Below are 21,254 nucleotides of genomic sequence, written 5' to 3' on the forward strand. Positions count from 1 at the left end.
TGGTCTTTGCAACAGCTTGAAATACATAGTAGAAGATATAAAGAAATCATCTTTGAAATAACTGGGGATTATTTTCTTTTAGTTTTGATCCTGACCCAAGGAAAATATACACATTTTGGTCTGTTATCGTTGGAGGTACATTTGGATGGATCTCAAGATATGGTTGTAACCAAGCACAGGTGCAAAGATACTTGGCCTGCAAAAGTGAGAAAGAGGCAAAAACGTAAGTTAACATATAAAATAAAATAAGTTTTTTTTCAGGTAAGAAATTACAAGAATTCTTCTTTGCCCCTATGTTCATAGAAAAAGTAAACAATACCGGTCATAATATTTTACCTGTAGAACAGGAACTGGGGAGGCCCAAACCTTATTCAAATTTTAAAATTCAGTGTGTATTTTTAAACTTTTTGGATAGACTGATTGTTGCTGAGTTTTGTTTGTTCTGTCATGGGATGGGTGCCATTGTTAAGGTCAGTCTTTATTCCCCAATCATAATTTCTAAATTTCTAGATTAAAATAGCTTGTTCCTGATTAGTTCTAAGAAACGATCCTTAAAGCAATGTACAAATTTGTCTTCCTTGTCAAACTTGTCCATCTGATTTGTCTAGTTAGTATACAGATTAAAATCACCCTTGACAATTTTAGTGCCTTTCTTACCTCTGTAAATTATTTCCTGGTTGGTTGTTTTGTCTTCAATAAGGCAACCCTTTGAGGTATTTAGATGACTCTCAGCCATGACTTCTTTCTCTCGCCATTCCTTGTTTTTACCCAAACTGATTCCACATCACGATCTATTGTGCATACATCATGACTCATCACCAAAACTACTCCACCTCCTTTTCCTTTTGCCTGTTCTTCTGGAACATTGAACTCACTTGAATATTGAGTTCCCAATCTTGGTCACTGTGTAATCAAATCTGCTTAATTGCTGTCAAGTCATATTCCTTTATTTCTATTGATGCCATTAACCCATCTATCTTCTTACAAATTCGCATTTACATAATTTGCATACAATTCCTATATGCCACAGCTACAACACATTCTCTGTCCAGCCATTTCTATGCTATTATAGAGTCAAGAACATAGAACATAGAACATAGAAGAATACAGCGCAGTACAGGCCCTTCGGCCCTCGATGTTGCGCCGATCAAAGCCCACCTAACCTACACTAACCCACTATCCTCCATATACCTATCCAATGCCCGCTTAAATACCCATAAAGAGGGAGAGTCCACTACTGCTACTGGCAGGGCATTCCATGAACTTACGACTCGCTGAGTGAAGAACCTACCCCTAACATCAGTCCTATATCTACCCCCCCTTAATTTAAAGCTATGCCCCTTTGTAATAGCTGACTCCATACGTGGAAAAAGGTTCTCACTGTCAACCCTACCTAACCCCCTAATCATCTTGTACACCTCTATCAAGTCACCCCAAACCTTCTTTTCTCCAATGAAAACAACCCCAAGTGCCTCAGCCTTTCCTCATAGGATCTTCCTACCATACCAGGCAACATCCTGGTAAACTTCCTCTGCACCCGTTCCAGTGCCTCCACATCCTTCCTATAGTACGGCGACCAGAACTTCACACAATATTCCAGATGCAGCCGCACCAGAGTCTTATACAACTGCAGCATGACCTCAGGACTCCGGAACTCAATTCCTCTACCAATAAAAGCCAGTACGCCATATGCCTTCTTCACTGCACTATTTACCTGGGTGGCAACTTTCAGAGATCTGTGTACATGGACACCAAGATCCCTCTGCTCTTCCACACTACCAAGTATCCGACCATTAGCCCAGTAATCCATCTTTTTATTACTCTTACCAAAGTGAATTACTTCACACTTAGCTACATTGAACTCCATTTGCCACCTTTCTGCCCAGCTCTGCAGCTTCTCTATATCCCGCTGTAACCTGCCATATCCTTCCTCACTGTCTACAACTCCTCCGACTTTCGTATCATCCGCAAACTTGCTCACCCAACCTTCTAACCCATCCTCCAGGTCATTTATAAAAATGACAAACAGCAATGGTCCCAAAACAGATCCTTGCGGAACACCGCTAGTGACGGCACTCCAAGATGAACCTTTGCCATCAACTACTACCCTCTGTCTTCTTCCAGCCAGCCAATTCCTAATCCAAACCTCCAACTCACCCTCAATGCCATATCTCTGTATTTTCTGCAGTAGCCTACCATGGGGGACCTTATCAAACGCCTTACTGAAATCCATATATACCACATCTACCGCTTTCCCCTCATCTACCTCCTTAGTCACCTTCTCAAAGAATTCAATAAGGTTTGTGAGGCACGACCTGCCCTTCACAAAACCATGCTGACTATCCTTTATCACATCATTCTTATCCAGATGTGCATAAATCCTATCCCTTACAATTCTCTCTAAGACTTTGCCCACAACAGAAGTGAGACTCACTGGCCTATAGTTACTAGGATTATCCCTACTCCCCTTCTTGAACAAGGGAACCACGTTTGCTAGCCTCCAGTCCTCTGGCACTACTCCTGTAGACAAAGAGGACACAAAAATTAAGGCCAATGGCTCTGCAATCTCCTCCCTTGCTTCCCAGAGTCATAGAGATGTACAGCATGGAAACAGACCCTTCGGTCCAACCCATCCATGCCGACCAGATATCCCAACTCAATCTAGTCCCACCTGCCAGCACCCAGCCCATATCCCTCCAAACCCTTCCTATTCATATACACATCCAAATGCCGCTTAAATGTTGCAATTGTACCAGCCTCCACCACATCCTCTGGCAGCTCATTCCATACACGTACCACCCTCTGCGTGAAAAAGTTGCCCCTTAGGTCTCTTTTATATCTTTCCCCTCTCACCCTAAAGCTATGCCCTCTAGTTCTGGACTCAGAATAGTTGGGATATCTGGTCGGCATGGACGGGTTGGACCGAAGGGTCTGTTTCCATGCTGTACATGCTGACCGCAGGGAAAAGACTTTATTTATCCTATCCATGCCCCTCATAATTTTGTAAACCTCTATAAGGTTTACAAAAGGTAAACCTCAGCCTATTAAATATATTAAAACTAAATTTCTTAACTACACCAGGGCTGTAATTAAATCTGCTGATTTAAACCAATTGGTCAACCAAAAGACAAGAAATACACACTTATCACCTACTTATTTTCCTTTGATGTCACACTTTTGCTCTTTTTGGAGGAAGCAAATTGAAGGGACTTTCTGCTATAGGTTTTATCTCCTGCCATTGCTGCCCTTCTTAACCAAGTCTGTTCTCTTTACGAAGTTGCTCACTCACCCTTTCACATTGTTTGTTTGAGATGCTGCTCACCCCACACTCTCTACTGCTGTTTATGAAGCTGCTGTCCCTAGTTTTCTCAGGCTGTTCTCAGGCTCCTATTTGCTGTTACTGTTTCACAGTAATTCTGACTTGCCGAATACTCCCAGTTGCTTCTCAGTGATGCTAACTCATTACACATTCCTCCCAGTTATTTCTCAGTGATGCTGTCTTGTGGCACACCTCCAGTGTACTGTATAGTGATGCTAACCTGCTATACGCTCCTCCAAATCTGCTTCATAGTGATGCTGATTTGCATACATACCCCAGTTTTCATCATTGTAGTTCTAACTGCTGCATAGTCGACTCAGTCTCTTGCCATTGGTGAGTTTCGAAACCATGCCCCAAAAACATTGGCTTGGGGTTCACCATTGATAGTCCAGTGATGGTGGTGGTCATGGGTCTGGAAAGTGCTGTCAAAGGAGCTTTGGTGAGTTTTTGTGGTGCAGCTTGCAGATGATACGCACTGCTGCTACTGAGTATCAATGGTGAGGTGGGAACAGTATTCTCGCATCTGACTTGCGCTTGTAGCCATTGTGTGTGTGTGTATATATATATGGCTAGTCCAGTTCAGTTTCTGCTTAGTGATAACCCCAGGATTTTGATAGCGGGGGATTCAACGGTAGCAACACCATTGATAATCAAGGGGTGATGGTTAGATTCTCTCTCACTGGAGATGGTCATTGTTTGGCATTTGTATGGTGTAATTATTATTTGCCACAAGTTAGCCCAACCTTTAGAGTTCAGTTGTTTTCTACATGTTTGAACAAAGACTGAAAATAGATCCACAGTTCTCCTTGGACAGAGTCTTAACATTTCAGATCAGTAACCTCTGTTCAGTAAGAACAGAGTAGATGGTAAAAGAGGGGGAGGTGGGGCATTGTTAGTCAAGGACAGTGTTATGGTAGCAGAAAGGATGTTTGAGGACTCGTCTACTAGGGTAGTATGGGCTGAGGTTAGAAACAGGAAAGCAGAGGTCAACCTGTTGGGAGTTTTCTATAAACCTCCAAGTAGTTCCAGAGATGGAGAGGAAAGGATAGCAAAAATAATTCTGGATAGGAGTGAGAGTAACAGGCTAGTGGTTATGGGGGACTTTAAGTTTTCAAATATTGACTGAAAATACTATATATAGAATACATTAGATGGGTCAGTTTTTGTCCAGTGCGTGCAGAATGGGTTCCAGATACAGTACGTAGATGAGCTAACAAGGGGCGAGGGCACATTGGATGTGGTACTGGGTAATGAACCTGGCCAGGTGTTAGATTTGGAGATGGTGAGCACTTTGGTGATAGTGACCACAATTTGGTTATGTTTACTTTAGCAATGGAAAAGGATAGGTATATACTGCAGGGCAAGAGTTATAGCAGGGGGAAAGGCAATTATGATGTGATTAGGCAAGATTTAGGATGCATAGGATGGGGAAGGAAACTGCAGGGGATGGGCACAATTGAAATGTGGAGCTTATTCAAGGAATAGCTACTGCGTGTCCTTGATAAGCATGTACCTGTCAGGCAGGGAGGAAGTGGTCGAGCGAGGGAGCCGTAGTTTACTAAAGAAGTTGAATCTCTTGTCAAGAGGAAAAAGAAGTCTTATGTTAGGATGAGATGCGAAGGCTCAGTTAGGATGCTTGAGAGTTACGAGTTAGCCAGGAAAGACCTAAAGAGAGAGTTAAGAAGAGCCGAGGGGACATAACGAGTTGTTGGCATGTAGGATCAAGGAAAACCCTAAAGCTTTCTATTGATATATCAGGAAGAAAAGAATGACTAGAGAAAGATTAGGGCCAATCAAGGATAGTAGTGGAAAGTTGTGCATGGAGTCAGAGGAGATAGGGGAAGCACTAAATGAATATCTTTTTCCAGTGTGAATGCTGACAAAAATAATGTTGTTAAGAATACTGAGATCAGGCTACTAGACTAGACGGGATTGACGTTCGCAAGGAGAAGGTGTTCGCAATTCTGGGAAAGTATGAAAATAGATTAGTCCCTAGGCTGGATGGGATTTAATCCTAGAATTCTCTGGGAAGCCAGGGAGGAGATTGCAGAGCCTTTGTTTACAGGAATAGTAGCAGAAGACTGGAGAATAGGAAATGTTGTCCCCTTGTTCAAGAAGGGGAGTACAGACAAAACTGGTAATTATAGACCAGTGAGCCTTACTTCGGTTGTGGGTAAAGTGTTTGAAAAGGTTATAAGAGATAGGATTTGTAATCATCTAGAGAGGAATAAGTTAATTAGGGTTTTGTGAAGTGTAGGTCATGCCTCATAAACCTTATTGAGTTCTTTGAGAAGGTAACCAAACAGGGTAAAGCGGTTGATGGTGTACACAGATTTCAGTAAGGCATTTGATAAAGTTCCCCACAGTAGGCTAATGCACAAAATACGGAGGCATGGGATTGAGGGTGATTTAGCAGTTTGGATCAGAAATTGGCTAGCTAAGAGAAGAGAAGACAGAGGGTGGTGGTTGATGGGAAATATTCATCCTGGAGTTCAGTTACTAGTGGTGTACTGCGAGGATCTGTTTTGGAGCCACTGCTGTTTGTCATTTTTATAAATGACCTGGATGAGGGCATAGAAGGGTGGGTTAGTAAATCTGCAGATGACACTAAGGTCGGTGGAGTTGTGGTCAGTGCTGAAAGATGTTGCAGGTTACAGAGGGACACAGATAAGCTGCAGAGCTGGGCTGAGAGGTGGCAAAAGGAGTTTAGTGCAAAAAGTGTGAGGTGATTCACTTTGGAAGGAACAACAGGAATAAAGAGTACTGGGCTAAAGGTAAGGTCCTTGGTAGTGTAGATGAGCTGAGAGATCTCTGTGTCCATGTACATACATCCCTGAAAGTTAACACCCAGGTTGACAGGGTTGTTAAGAAGGCATACAGTGTGTTAGCTTTTATTTGTAGAGCGATTGAGTTTTGGAACCACGAGGTCATGCTACAGCTGTATAAATCTGTGGTGCAGCCGCACTTGGAGAATTGTATGCAGTTCTGGTCACTGCATTATACGAAGGATGTGGAAGCTTTGGAAATTATCAGAGAAAATTTATGAGTTGCCTGATATGAAAGTAAGGTCTTATGAGGAAAGGCTGAGGGACTTGAGGCTGTTTTCATTAGGGAGAAGAAAGTTGAAAGATGAAGTAATTGAGACATATAAGATTACCAGAGGGTTAGATAGGGTGGACAGTGATAGACGTTTTTTCCTTGGATGATGATGGCCAGCACGAGAGGACATACCTATCACCCCTCAATTTAAAGCTATTGGACAGATGTCAGAGGCAGTTTATATCCTTGGAGAGTAGTCGGGGCGTGGCATGCACTGCCTGCATCAGTAGTAGACTTGCCAACTTTAAGGGCATTTAAATGGTCATTGGATAAACATATGGATGAAAATTGAATTGTGTAGGATAGATGGGCTTCAGATTGGTTCCACAGATCAGTGCAACATCAAGGGCCGAAGGGTCTGTGCTGCGCTGTAATGTTCTGTGTTCTATGTTCTAATCTATTGGATGAAATCTTTATCAGGACCTGAACTACATAAACGATGGAAAAGAATGTGACAGAATCATGCAAGAATTGCAATGAGGCTTATCTCAATGTTGGAAGCAACCTACATTTTGGGCACTGAGGCAAAATTTTCACAAGCACCAGTGAGTTGTTCATTAAAGGAGATAATTGCTTGTTCACAATCTTATTTATTAAGTACATTAATATGCAGCTTCGTTTACTACCATTCGCTGCGAGCTGCCAAGAATTGTCAACCTAGCCTGGAGTGATTGAATTGACTAGGGTTGTTTTATTTAGAGCAGAGGAGACTGAGGGGAAACATAGTTGAGAAGTATAAAATTATGAGGAACACAGGGAACTATAGACCAGTGAGCCTGATGTTGGGGGTGGGCAAGTTGTTGGAGGGAATCCTGAGGGACAGGATGTACATGTATTTGGAAAGGCAAGGACTGATTCGGGATAGTCAACATGGCTTTGTGCATGGCAAATCATGTCTCACAAACTTGATTGCATTTTTTGAAGAAGGAACAAAGAGGATTGATGAGGGCAGAGCGGTAGATGTGATCTATATGGACTTCAGTAAGGCGTTCGACAAGGTTCCCCATGGGAGACTGATTAGCAAGGTTAGATCTCATGGAATACAGGGAGAACTAGCCAATTGGGTACAGAACTGGCTCAAAGGTAGAAGACAGAGGGTGGTGGTGGTGGAGGGTTGTTTTTCAGATTGGAGGCCTGTGACCAGTGGAGGGCCACAAGGATCAGTGCTGGGTCCACTACTTTTCATCATTTATATAAATGATTTGGATGCGAGCATAAGAGAGATAGTTAGTAAATTTGCAGATGACACCAAAATTGGAGGTGTAGTGGACAGCGAAGAGGGTTACCTCAGATTAAAACAGGATCTGGACCAGATGGGCCAATGGGCTGAGAAGTGGCAGATGGAGTTTAATTCAGATAAATGCGAGGTGCTGCGTTTTCGGAAAGCAAATCTTAGCAGGACTTATACACTTAATGGTAAGGTCCTAGGGAGTGTTGCTGAACAAAGAGACCTTGGGGTGCAGGTTCATTGCTCCTTAAAAGTGGATTTGCAGGTAAATAGGATAGTGAAGAAGGTGTTTGGTATGTTTTCCATTATTGGTCAGAGTATTGAGTACAGGAATTGGGAGGTCATGTTGTGGCTGTGCAGGACATTGTTTATGCCAGTTTTGGAATATTGCATGCAATTCTGGTCTCCTTCCTATCGGAAAGATATTGTGAAACTTGAAAGGGTTCAGAAAAGATTTACAAGGATGTTGCCAGGGTTGGAGGATTTGAGCTATAGGGAGAGGCTGAACAGGCTGGGGCTGTTTTCCCTGGAGTCGGAGGCTGAGGCGTGACCTTTATAGAGGTTTATAAGATCATGAGGGGCATGGATAAGGTAAATAGACAAAATCGTTTCCCTGAGTTGGAGGAATCCAGAACTAGAGGACATAGGTTTACAGTGAGAGGGGAAAGATATGAAAGACACCTAAGGGGCAACTTTTTCACACAGAGGGTGGTGCGTGTATGGAATGAGCTGCCAGAGAAAGTGGTGGAGGCTGGTACAATTGCAACATTTAACAGGCATCTGGAGGGGTATATGAATAGGAAGGGTTTGGAGGGATATGAGCCGGGTCTGGCAGATAGCACGAGGTGGGTTGGGATACCTGGTTGGCACAGACAAGTTGGACCGAAGGAACTTCTTCCCTTAATAGAGGGATCATAGATTCAGGATAAGGTTCAGGTTAAGTAGAAGGTTTGGAGGGATTTGAGGAAATTTGTTTTCATTCACAGGGTGTTGGGAATCAGGAACTCATTGTCTGTAAGGGTGGTACAAGCAGAAACCCTCAACAATTTTAAAAGTATTTACATGTAAACTTACGATGCCAAGGCATACAAGGCTATGGGCCAAGTGCTGGAAAGTGGAGTTAGAATAGTTAGGTGGCTGTTTGTGACCACCACAGCTTCAATGGCTGAAGGGCCTTTTTCTGTTCCGTAGGCTTCTGTCTGTTCACAATACAGTGTGTACCGGATATGAATTCCTAATATTCCGCCTTCCTATTCTCAAGACGTATCTCTTCTACTGAGTGTAATGGGCTCATCTCTCTTGTGAGTTTGGGTCATCTTTATTAGTTTGTCACTATTTACCATATCTTGATCATAATCTCAGGTATGTCACATACTTCCCTGGTCTCTGTCTCCTGAGCATTATACAGTAACTCAGTAAGATCTTCTATCTGCTCATTTGTCCCCAGTCTTTGTTCATTTTAGAATGGCTGAAGTCTATTGTATTGACTTACTAGGACTTGAAAAGTAAAATGGTTAGAATTAAGTGCCTGTTTGCTTTTCTGAATGTGAGCAATGTAATAATGGAGTAGGAATCAAGAAAACATCAGATATGTTATATCAGTTCAAGGTAATTGAGGAGAGAGGTGATAACGATAAGAGAACAACAATTAAAATTAAAGGAAAACCTTTTGATCTAGGTTTAGTACAAATTTGGGTCCCAACAAGAGATCACAGTGAACTGGAAATAGAGGCATGATTATGGTGATATCCTGAAGTGTTATGATCAAGTTAAATCACAATGTAATAATTGTTTTGTACAACTCTACACTAAAATTGGTGAAGGAACACTATGAACACATATTGGTCAATACCGCCATGAATCGAGGAAAAAAAAGTGAAAGAAACTGACATGATTTTTGTTAAGAAAATAACCTAAAGGTGGCAGATGATTTCTTTTAAGCAACCATAAAGAAAATTGTATACATAGATCAGATGATTTGTATATATTTTAATATTATTATATTGTGTGATGATAAAACAATGTTTTTGAAATATAGAGGTTTATAAGATCATGGGAGCATGGATAAGGTGAATAGCCAAGGTCTTTTCTGCTGGGAAGGGGAGTCCAAAACTAGAGGGCACAGGTTTAAGGTAACAAAGGAAAGATTTAAAAAGGATCTAAAGGACAACATATTCACCCAGAGGTGGTGTATGCATGGAATGAGCTGTCAGAGGAAGTGGTGGAGGCTGATACAATTGCAACATTTAAGACCATAAGACCATATGACATAGGAGTGGAAGTAAGACCATTTGGCCCATAGAGTCCATTCCACCATTCAATCATGGCTGATGGGCATTTCAACGCCACTTGCCCACATTCTTAATTCCTTGCGAGATTAAGAATTTATCAATCTCTGCCTTGAAGACATTTAACGTCCTGGCCTCCACCGCGCGCTGTGGCAATGAATTCTACAGGCCCACCACTCTCTGGCTGAAGAAATGTCTCCTAATTTCAGTTCTAAATTGACCCCTCTAGTTCTAAGGCTGTCCCCATGGGTCCTAGTAACCCCGCCTGACGGAAACAATTTCCCAGCGTCCACCCTTTCTAAGCCATGAATTATCTGTAAGTTTCTATTGTATCTCCCCTCAATCTTTTAAACTCTAATGAATACAATCCCAGGATCCTCAGCCATTCATCATGTGTTAGGCCAACCATTCCAGGGGTCATCCTTGTCAATCTCAGCTGAACACACTTCAGTATCAGTATGTCCTTCCTGAGGTGTGGGGCCCAAAACTGGACACGATGTTCTAATTGGGACCTAACAAGAGCTTTATAAAGTCTCAGTAACACATTACTGCTTTTACATTCTAACCCTCTTGAGATAAATTACAACTCAAACTCAAACTTCGGAGCAGAGGGATACAGATGCTTAGGAATTGGATGGCAGATTTAGGCAGTAGACTTGGATCGACTCAGGCTTGGAGGGCTGAAGGGCCTGTTCTTAGGCTGTAAATTTTCTTTGTTCTTTGTTCTTATTACATTTGCTTTCTTAACCACGGATTCCATCTGCAAGTCAACCTTTAGAAGACATCTGGATGGATAGATGAATAGGATCGGTTTAGAGGGTCACGAATCACATGCTGGCAAGTGGGATTAGATTAATTTATCTGGTTGGCATGAACAAGTTGGACCAAAGGATCTGTTTCCATGCTGTACATGACTGTAGTATAAAGAATATTCATTTACGTACCAGCATGGATATAACTGTATTCACGAAACAAGCAGTCTGGATTTTCACTGCACTGCCTATAAGTATGATGGAGGCAGGTTCAGTTGAGGCATTCAATTCAGGATAATGGAAAAGAGACAAGAGTTTGGCACCAAGTCAAAATGCTCAGACAGCCAATGCAGCAAAAATAGGCTGAATGGCTTCCTTCTGCTCCATATCAAGTTCTGGTGATAATTCCAATCGAAAAATAAAGTGAAACTGTAAATACTGAAAGAAAATTATTTGCAACCATATAAACCTCAATGTGTTAAAGATTGAAAACCGAGGCATTGTGACAGTGCTACTCCATTAACAAGGTTATCTTGCCCTTGGTTTGTTTTTCCGGAGAGGTTGTAAAAGATACACACTCCTCCAAAAGGTCTGGGTTTGGGTGGGTTTTAGGACTAATTTGATTATAGCTAACAGATACTACCTTGGGAAAAAAGGCTTTTAAGTTTTAAAGAAAACACTTGTACAATGAAAGAGCAGTGGCCAGTTCTCCCAGCTCAGCTTTTCTCTGGTTTGGTTTGGTGTATGGCAGTCCGGCTATCCACTGAAAGCAGTCAGGCAGTTGTGAAGCTGCAGGACCCACAAGAAGCAGGTCCGTGCTGGCCCTCTCTCTCTCTGACTTCTCTCCTGTAAGACCCTGTGTTTGATTTTTACCTTTTGTGCCAAGGGCTGTTTATCGGAATTGTTGCAAGTATTTGCAACTGTATCAATAAGTTGGGATGACTTGTTGAGTCTTCAGATAGGTTAAGTTATCCTGCATTCTGTTTTCTTCTGTTTGTGTTTCATTCGGTAATCTTGTAAATAAATTCTGTTTTATTCAAAACTAAGTGGTTTGCCCAGCTGCATCACTACTGGAATATTTGTTTAAAACAACGAGCAAAGTTAGGGCCTTGGCTACTTTCTTGAAGTGTTTTGAGGAGGTCTGGCCTGGTCCATAACAGCATTCGCTATTAAAATGAACCAAGACATATGCATGGTTCAGATATTACAGGTAACGTTAGAAACTTCTGACCAATGTCAGTTAGAGAAAAATGTACCCACGTACCTGACGGTATTATTTTCAGACCAAACTTCTTATGCTGTCTTTTCCCTCGAGCCTCCATCATAGAAAGCTGCAGAGGCCTCAGCACAGCACAGGAGAACAAAGTCACATATTATCATGACACCAGAAGACCTGTGACTACCCTTTCAAGGCAGCAGCAAATAGAATAGGGATTTAAACTGCAAACTAATTTTGGATGAAACTTCCATCCCACTTTTGAGATATTGCATAGCATGTTATTCCATTGTTTCTGATTCCTAACCGTTTTATAATAAGTCAATAATATTAAATGTCAGCTTTGTTTAATTTCTTAAAACATTGAATATGAAAATTTAATTAGTTTTTAAATTTATTTTAAGCTCAGTGTTATTTCATGACTTCTAGTGAAAAGTGGGGTGAAATGTGGCTGGGTAGGGTCAGTGGATATGGTAAGTGTAGGGTGACAAGTAGGTGACTATTAGACTGGAACAGGAAATTAGAGTGGAGCCACAGAGTTAATTGTCCAAGTTGGATGGCGTTGGATGCCTGACAGGGGACTAGGTAGTCAAAATGAAGGCGGGGGGGCGTTAGTGAAAGGGGGAATAATGATTATTCAGTTATATAGTTATCCAGGAGATGGAGTAGAGCTTTGTCCCTCTGATGTTTCCTGGGTAAGTATCCAAATAAGTTGAAAGCTTTCAAAATCTTTGCCTTAGTCATTTGAAGATCCAGAGTTCCAGACACCATATTGGAAGTTTAAATTTTCCAGGCAATCTCCAGTGGTCATTGTATCAGGATCTCTGAAGGATCCCAGTGCACACCTATCAGGATACTTTGCTATACTATTTTTCGGTTACAACATCTGGACTATGACTTAGGAATGACTAAGCTGAACATCAATAGAAAGCGAATTGAAACTTGTGAAAGAGACAGTACAATATGCTGCTAAAGATATCTTACCAAAATGGAAAATAGAGATGAAGAGTGGTGATAGATGAGATACTAGGAATGAGTTTAGAAAGAGGAATTAAAAGAAAAAAACCTAAGAGTGATGAAATTGAAACTAAAATAATAACACATATTGACAGTTAAAGAGTAATAGTCCAATAAGATGCATGTGAAGTTTTGGAGCTGGAAAAATCACAAATGAGTTATGCACCAAAAGGTGAACTATTTGGGAAGAAGAAAGCCAGGGATAGCTGAAAAAAATTCCACAGGGGTCAGTATCCTAAAACCAAGTCACCCTTTCTTTACACATGCATTGTACTTGACATTGGTTCAGCTTCCTCAGAGCCAGCTCTCAGAGTGAACAGGACCTCTGACACTCCTGTTTATATCTGTCAACCAGGAATCCCCAATTTGACTACATTAGCCCCAGTGATTAATATTCTCTGAGGGCCACCTAGCTGACCTTTGCAATCACTACAATAACAGCAGATGGGGAGTCCATAAAAGATTAGGATAGTCAAATATCATTTGAAAAGGAGGCAATAGCGAAAAGATGCACAGAATATTTGTAAATTATATAATAGTCCAAATCAAGGGAGCCCTAAAGAAAAATTAACAAACATTGGACCAGACAGTACAACCTAAGATGTAAGAAAGTACAGGGAAATCTCCTGCCATTGAAGAAGTAAAACTGAAAATCTAAAAGCCCTTGCAGAACCAGAATTAGAAGTGATGATGAAAATGTGTGATTAAATATAGACCATAGGATAATTTCTAAGTTATTTGAGACATTCTTCTTTTGTTCAGTAAACTAAAAAATGTATAAAGTAATGGAGTGCAATCATTTTAGAACTATTCATGTAATAAGTTGCCTCATTAAAGTGATCTTGAAAACAATAATACATTACCATAACCATAATACTAAAGTTTGAAGAAAAAATTGGTGAGATGCCGTCTGGATTTAGATCTGGAGTAGGAACAAGATAGGGAGTATTTAGCCTAAGAACAATTTCTGATAAATATCTATAAGTAACAAGAATATTTACAAATGCATCATAGATTATGAAAACACATTGAATCATCTTTATCAATAAAAGTTAATACAAGTTTGTTGAAATATGACAAGAACAGTAAAGATGTGAGATTTATCCAGACCCTATACTGAGATCAAGTCGTGAGCATCAGGTTCAAAGTCAAACAGACATGTTTCAAATTAAGAAAGGACTACAACAAAGCTGTGATTTGCCACCAAAGTTATTCAGCTTGTACACAGAACAAATATTCAGACAAGTAAATGTACTTTCAGAGGTAGAAATCAGAGGCGCAAATATTACAATTTGCAAAATGCTGATAACACGGTGCTATTTGCATAATCAGAAGAGACCCTAAAAATATTTTGGATCAAATAAAATCCAAAAGCTTAAAATATGGATTCATAAGTAAATAAAAAGGATAAAAATAATTATAGAAGGAATACATCAGAAGAAACTAGAGTGAAGATTGAAATGGACGGTGTCACAGTGGAACAGAGAAGATAGGTTTGTCTGTTTAGGACAAATGTTAACAGGAGACTATAGAATTCCTACAGTCGGGAAGCTGTCATTTAGTCCATTGAGTCCGTGCCGACTCTCCAAAGAGCATCCCACCCAGACCTACCCCATTCCTATAACACCGTATTTTCCATGCCAAGTCCACCTCGCCTGCATATCCCTGGACACTCGGCAATTTAGCGTGGCCAATCCATATAAGTTGGACATCGTTGGGCTGTGGGAGGGATGCAGAGGAAACCCACGTAAACAAGCAAATTCACACAGCCCAGTTGCCAAGGCTGGAATCAAACCGGTCCGTAGCTGTGTGAGGCAGCAGTACTAACCACTGAGTCACTCTGCTGCCCCAGTGGAGAGAGATTAAAAATGTGCAGTTGCTGGAATTCAAAGTGGACAAGCAGGAGGATGGAAGAACACAACAAGCCAGGCAGCATCAGGAGGAAGAGAAGTCGATGTTTCAAGTATAACCCTTCTTCAGGAATGGATGTGGGAATAGGGGGAGCTGTAGATAAAGAGGGGCGGGAAGGGTTATGAGTGGGAAGGGGGCAGAATGGTGAGGTAGTGATAGGTGAATACAAGTGGTGGGTATGACCTGGTTGATTGATAGGAGGAATGACTCTGGTTGGTGACTGGTTGGAAGGGTCAATAGTTGGAATGGAAGGGAGGAGGCAGGACTGGAAAGAAAGTCGGGGATGGGTGGGAAGGTTACTTGAAATTGGAGAACTCAATGTTCAGTCCTCCGGGCTGTAGGCTGCTCAAATGGACGATAAAGTGTTGTTCATCCAATTTGCAGTCTGATTCACTGTGACAATGGAGGTAGCCGAGGATGGACAGGTCCGAGAGGGATTGGGAAGTCAAATTGAAATGGGCAGCAACCGGAAAGTCAAGGCTTGCCCTTACTGATGCGGCTGAGATGCTCGACGAAACGTTCACTTAGTTTATGTTAGGTCTTCCTGATGTAGAGAAGACCACATCAGGAACATTGGATGTGTAGATTACATTGGAGGAGAAGTAGTTGAACCTCAATTTCATTGTTGGGGCACTGGATGGAGATGAGAGGGGTGGTGTTTTGGCAGGTTTTGCCTCTTTTACAGTTGCAGGGGAAGGTACTGGGGTGGGGTGCGGGAAGTTGTCAGGGTTGGTGGGCAGTGGCATGAACCAAGGAGTGAAGAAAGGAATGGTCCTTGTGGAAGGCAAAGAGTGTTGGGGAGGGGAAGATGTTCTTGGTGGTGGGGTCTTGTTGGACCCAATGGAGATGGCTGATATGATTCAGACATCAGAAGAACAATACAAATAGCTAGAAATAATTTTGTGAAGATGAAGAATGTGTAAACAAGAAATTTCAAAACTTGCACTTTGGAAAAGTCTCATAAGGTACTACTTGAAAAGATCCACTTTTCTCTGTGCGTCAGAAACTTGGACCGTAAGTAAGGGGTATAGGGAGAAAGTGGGAACAAGGTACTGAATAGGGTGGTCAGCTATGATCATATTGAATAGCTGAGCAGGCTTGATAGGCCGACTGGCCAGCCCTATCTGTTTTCTATCAATGGAAGGAAATGGAGGCCTTTGTGTTATGAATGCTGAGATGGAGGCTAAAAATTTCATATACAGACCATAAGACAAAAGGAAGAGGAGTCTGAAATTGTAAAAGCATAACTAATTTTAAAAAGGGACATCCAGAGAAGAAACTGTCATATTTGGCCACAACTAAAAAGCTAGTGATTTCTTTGACAGGAGAATAGCAGAAAAAGGAATTGGCCGAAGCTATCATAGCCTGGTTGCAAGATGAGCTAAATGGATTGCTGAAAATTGTACAAGAGATATGTATATATGGCATATCATGATAGCAACCCTCCTGGCAGGGGCTGTTGCATGCAGCAGTAGACATAGCGGTGACCCTATGAGCATCTGCCCTTCTCCATCTTGGTGGCAGGGATTGTACGTTAGTAGGTCCTAGAGAAGCATTCTTAATGGCTCCCTACAATACATCTTATATATGATGCATACTGCCGCATGTAGCCATTGTAAATTCATGATGCTAGCAGTGAAGTTGATGGACCTGCTGCCTTTCAAGCAAATTGCTTAATTGTTCTGGCTGATATTAAAATGCTTCCTTGCACATTGTAGATGGCCAAAAAGCTTCATTCCCTTGAATTACTTATGGTCATATTGTGTCTTTAGCATAGTAAAACACATAAAACTGGCCAAACCTTTTCACAGCATCATAGTCATTATTGACCACGTAAGGCATTCGACAGGATTCCCCATAGAAGACTGATGGGAGCAAGGTTAGATCTCATGGAATACAGGGAGAACTAGCCATTTGGATACAGAACTGGCTCAAAGATAGAAGACAGAGGGTGGTGGTGGAGGATTGTTTTTCGGACTGGAGGCCTGTGACCAGTGGAGTGCCACAAGGATTGGTGCTGGGCCCTCTACTTTTAGTCATTTATATCAATGATTTGGACGTGAGCATAAGAGGTATAGTTAGTAAGTTTGCAGATGACACCAAAATTGGAGGCGTAGTGGATAACTGAGAAGATTACCTCAGATTACAATGGGATTTTGATCAGATGGGCCAATGGGCTGAGAAGTGGCAGATGGAGTTTAATTTAGATAAATGTGAGATGCTGCATTTAAGAAAAGCAAATTTTAGCAGGACTTGATAAGGTTCTAGGGAGTTTTGCTAAACAAAGAGACCTTGGAGTGCAGGTTCACAGCTCTTTGAAAATGGAGTCACAGGCAGTTAGGATAGTGAAGGCGGCATTTGGTATGCTTTCCTTTATTGGTCAGAGTATTGAGTACAGGAGTTGGGAGGTAATGCGGGTAAGTGGAGTTGAAGTGCCCAGCAGCCATGATTGAATTGCGGAGTGGACTTGATGGGCTGAATGGCCTTACTTCCACTCCTATGTCTTATGGTCTTATGGTAATGTCGCAACTGTACAGGACATTGGTTAGGCCACTGTTGGAATATTGCGTGTAATTCTGATCTCCTTCCTATCGGAAAGATGTTGTGAAACTTGAAAGGGTTCAGAAAAGACTTTTACAAGGATGTTGCCAGGGTTGGAGGATTTGAGCTACAGGGAGAGGCTGAACAGGCTGGGGCTGTTTTCCCTGCAGTGTCGGAGGCTGAGGGGTGACCTTTATAGAGGTTTATAAAATCATGAGGGACATGGATGGGATAAATAGACAAAGTCTTTTCCCTGGGGTGGGGAAGTCCAGAACCAGAGGGCATAGATTTAGTGTGAGAGGTGAAAGATATAAAAGACACCTCAGGGGCAACATTTTCATGCAGAGGATGGTGCGTGTGTGGAATGAGCTTCCAGAGGAAGTGGTGGAGGCTAGTACGATTGCAACATTTAAAAGGCATCTGCATGGGTATATAACTAAGAAGGGTTTGGAGGGATATGGGCCTCGTGCTGGCAGGTGGGAATAGATTGGGTTGGGAAATCTGGTCGGCATGGACGAGTTGGACCGAAGGGTCTGTTTCTGTGCTGTACATCTCTATGACTCTATGAATCGGTCGGTGAGTAATGCCAAAAAATACATTGCCTTTAAGCTACTAAAGCACCAATTGCACTTAATTGAATAGTCCAATTGAGTTTCTGGTAAATATCAGCCTCTCACGTTATCCTTGGTGGCATTAGCATAATCCCTTTTAATGGTCAAGAGTTATTTCTTTGAGATGTTCAGTGCCTCATACCTGTGTTGGTATTAATGTTATTTGCCATTCATCCACCAAAACCTGCACCTTTTCTAGATCATGCTGCCTTGGAGGAAGAACTATTTTCATTTTCTAAGGAATTACAAATTGAACTGAATAGTCCAATCTTCAGTGAACATTCCCAACCTCCCAGAGGGAAAGTTATTGAAGAAACAGAGGATAACTGAGCTTAGCAAGCTATTCTGTGAAACTGATGCCACGTTTTGCAAAGGTGGAGAAATTTGTCAAATAAGCACAACTAATCATGTCTTGTTCACATAGAACATAGAACAGTACAGCACAGTACACGCCCTTCAGCCCTTGATGTTGTGCTGACCTTTTATCCTACTCTAAGATCAAGCTAACCTACATACCCTTCATTTCACTATCATCCATGTGCCTATCCAAGATGATGAACTTGTAACTTTGTTGTTTTAGTTTTAGAATGCTATGTTTTCTACACAATGACCTCATTTCAAAAGAAATTGCTGGTACTTCAGCACATTGAGACATCTTTAGGACATATAAATACAAATTCTTCATTTCTGTTTAATATTATGGGTTGTAAGAGATCTTGTTTTGTGTTTAACTGACACATAACTTTGGTTTTAACAGAGCTTTAATCCTGAATTTGATTGGTACATGTATTCTACTGACATTATCCTGCCTGTGTGGTTTAGTTATGTACGCTGTTTATGGAAACTGTGATCCAACAAAGGCGAATAGATGAAATTAATTTGTTATAGCATACACTGTACTTTATGATGCTTACATAAAGGAAACCTATTCCCATTCATGTTCTCAATAAAAAGAAATCAATTTTAATAAGCAATGTCAGCACACTGTAACACACTACTCACTTTTCCCAGGGCTCTTTCATGGTCCTGGGCACACATGTTTCCCTTGATGTCCTGACATTGTTCACCATCTTTGGGTGCAACAGCAACTTTATGACAATCACTGCATTTATTTGGTGCATTGCAATGTGCATTGCAAAGTGCTATTGGCTAAATATCTGAACAGATAATATTGCGCCTTGTAAAATGAGGGAGATATTCGGTAGAATTTAAAGAAGGTGATTGAGTCCACATCTTCTGGTTGGAGTGTTGGCAAGAGCTCATGTCACCGATGTTCAGGTATATAATTCTTTAAAATGTGTATCACAGGTCAGCAAGGCCTTCATTCCTCAGACCTTTAAATATAGGATTTGGGACATCATGTTGAGGTTATACAGGACATTGGTGGGGTCTCTTCTTGGATACTGATTGCAGTTTTGGTTGCCCTCCTGTAGGAAGAATATTATTAAATTGGAAAGGTTTCAGAAGAGATGTACCAGGATGTTGCCAGGAATAATGGTTTGAGTGATAAGAATAGGCTGGATAAGCTGGGACTTCTTTCACTGGAGCGTAGGAGGTTGAGGGGAGACCTTGTAGAGGTTTATAAAATTATGAGAGGCACAGATAGGGTAATATCAAGGGTCTTTTCCCTAGGGTGGCGATTTCAAAATTAGAGGGGATATTTTTAAGGTGAGAGGAGAACATTTTAAAAGAACATATGGATTAACGTTTTTACACATGTGTGGAATGAACTGCCAGAGGAAGTGGTGGATGCAGGTATGGTTATAACATTTAAAAGATATTTGGATAAGTACATGAATAGAAAAGGTTTAGGGGGATATGGGCCACATGCAGACAAATGGGACTAGTTTAGTTTGGGAACATGGCTACTGTGGACTAGTTGGATTGAAGGTTGTGTTTCCATGATGTATGACTGTATAATTTTCAGGAAGGCCAGCTGAATAAATGTCAATCATCAGGCATCTAACTGGATGGCCCCAGGCTGCCCCTGGGATCAAGGACCTCAAGGGCGGAAACCCTCTCCCCCTCATTTATTGACCAATCAAAATATGGCAACCATACATTGCTCAGGAGTTTGGAGGGGTTTGGCAATAAGTGCAGGAGTCATCTTATAATAGGTGTTTTGATCAACCACTGAGGACATCCTCCTGAAGGCTCACTAGTAACCCCATGGGGTTTGCTTTGCAGACTTTCCACATGGCAAATCATTTTCTACCAATAACTAACCAGTGGCTCTTGGTTGAGGCCCTGATCCCACTTAAGGTTCACAATTGGCATCAGCGTGTAATGACCATCTATTAAACTTCCTATCCTGGAATTAATTGGGCTGGGGGGGCTCCAGGGGGGTCCACTCCTCTAGCCAAGCTCTTCCAGTATATTTACAACACAGGCAAACACCTAACAATTTGGAAAATTGACAGGTATGTTCTGTACATAAATAAAAAAAGGGACAAAAAGTCAACCCGGTCAATTACCGACCCGATGGAAGTTGTAATCGACAGTGCTATCAAGCACTACTTGCTCAGCAATAACCTGCTCAGTGACAGCCACTTTGGGTTCTGCCTGGACCACTCAGCTCCTAATCTCATTACAATTTTGGTTCAAACATTAGCAAAAGTGGTGAATTCCACAGGTAAGGTCGGAGTGACAGCCTTTGATATGAAGTTCTCATTTGACCGAGTGGCATCAAGGAGCCTTAACAAAACTGGAAGCAATGGAAATGAAGGGGCAAACTCTCTGCTAGTTGGAGTCATACCTGGCACATAAGAAGGATGTGGTTGCTGGAGGTCATGTCAGCTGCAGGAGATCTCTGTAGCAGTTTGTTAGGGTAGTGTCCTAGGCCCAACCATCTTTAGCTGATTCATCAATGTACTTCCCTCCAGCATGAGGTCAGAAGTGGGGATGTTTGTTGATGAGTGCATAAAGTGTTTCCTTAGATACTGAAGCAGTCTATTTTCAAATGAAACAAGATCTGGATAAAATCCAGGCTTGGGCTTACAAGTGGCAAGTAATATTCATGCCACACGTGCCAGACTATAACAATCTCCAATAAGAGCAATCTAACCACCACCCTTTGACATACAATGATGTTACCATCACTGAATCCCCCACTATCAACATCCTTGGGGTTACTATTGACCAGTAATTCAACTGGACTTATCATATAAATATAATGGCTACAAGAGCAGGTCAGAGTCTAGGAACACTGTGGTGAGTAGCTCACCTCCTGATTTCCCCAAAGCCTGAAAACTATCTGTAAGCCACAAGTCAGG

The 21,254-nt window shown here is 41.6% G+C and overlaps 1 pseudogene; it reads left to right on the forward strand.

The window, feature by feature from the left end:
* Positions 1 to 21,254, forward strand: part of LOC140463781 (sodium/iodide cotransporter-like) — an 84,577-nt pseudogene that overhangs the window by 28,817 nt on the left and 34,506 nt on the right.

The sequence above is a fragment of the Chiloscyllium punctatum genome, chromosome 39 (genome assembly GCF_047496795.1).
Source record: "Chiloscyllium punctatum isolate Juve2018m chromosome 39, sChiPun1.3, whole genome shotgun sequence".
Lineage (NCBI taxonomy): Eukaryota > Metazoa > Chordata > Chondrichthyes > Orectolobiformes > Hemiscylliidae > Chiloscyllium > Chiloscyllium punctatum.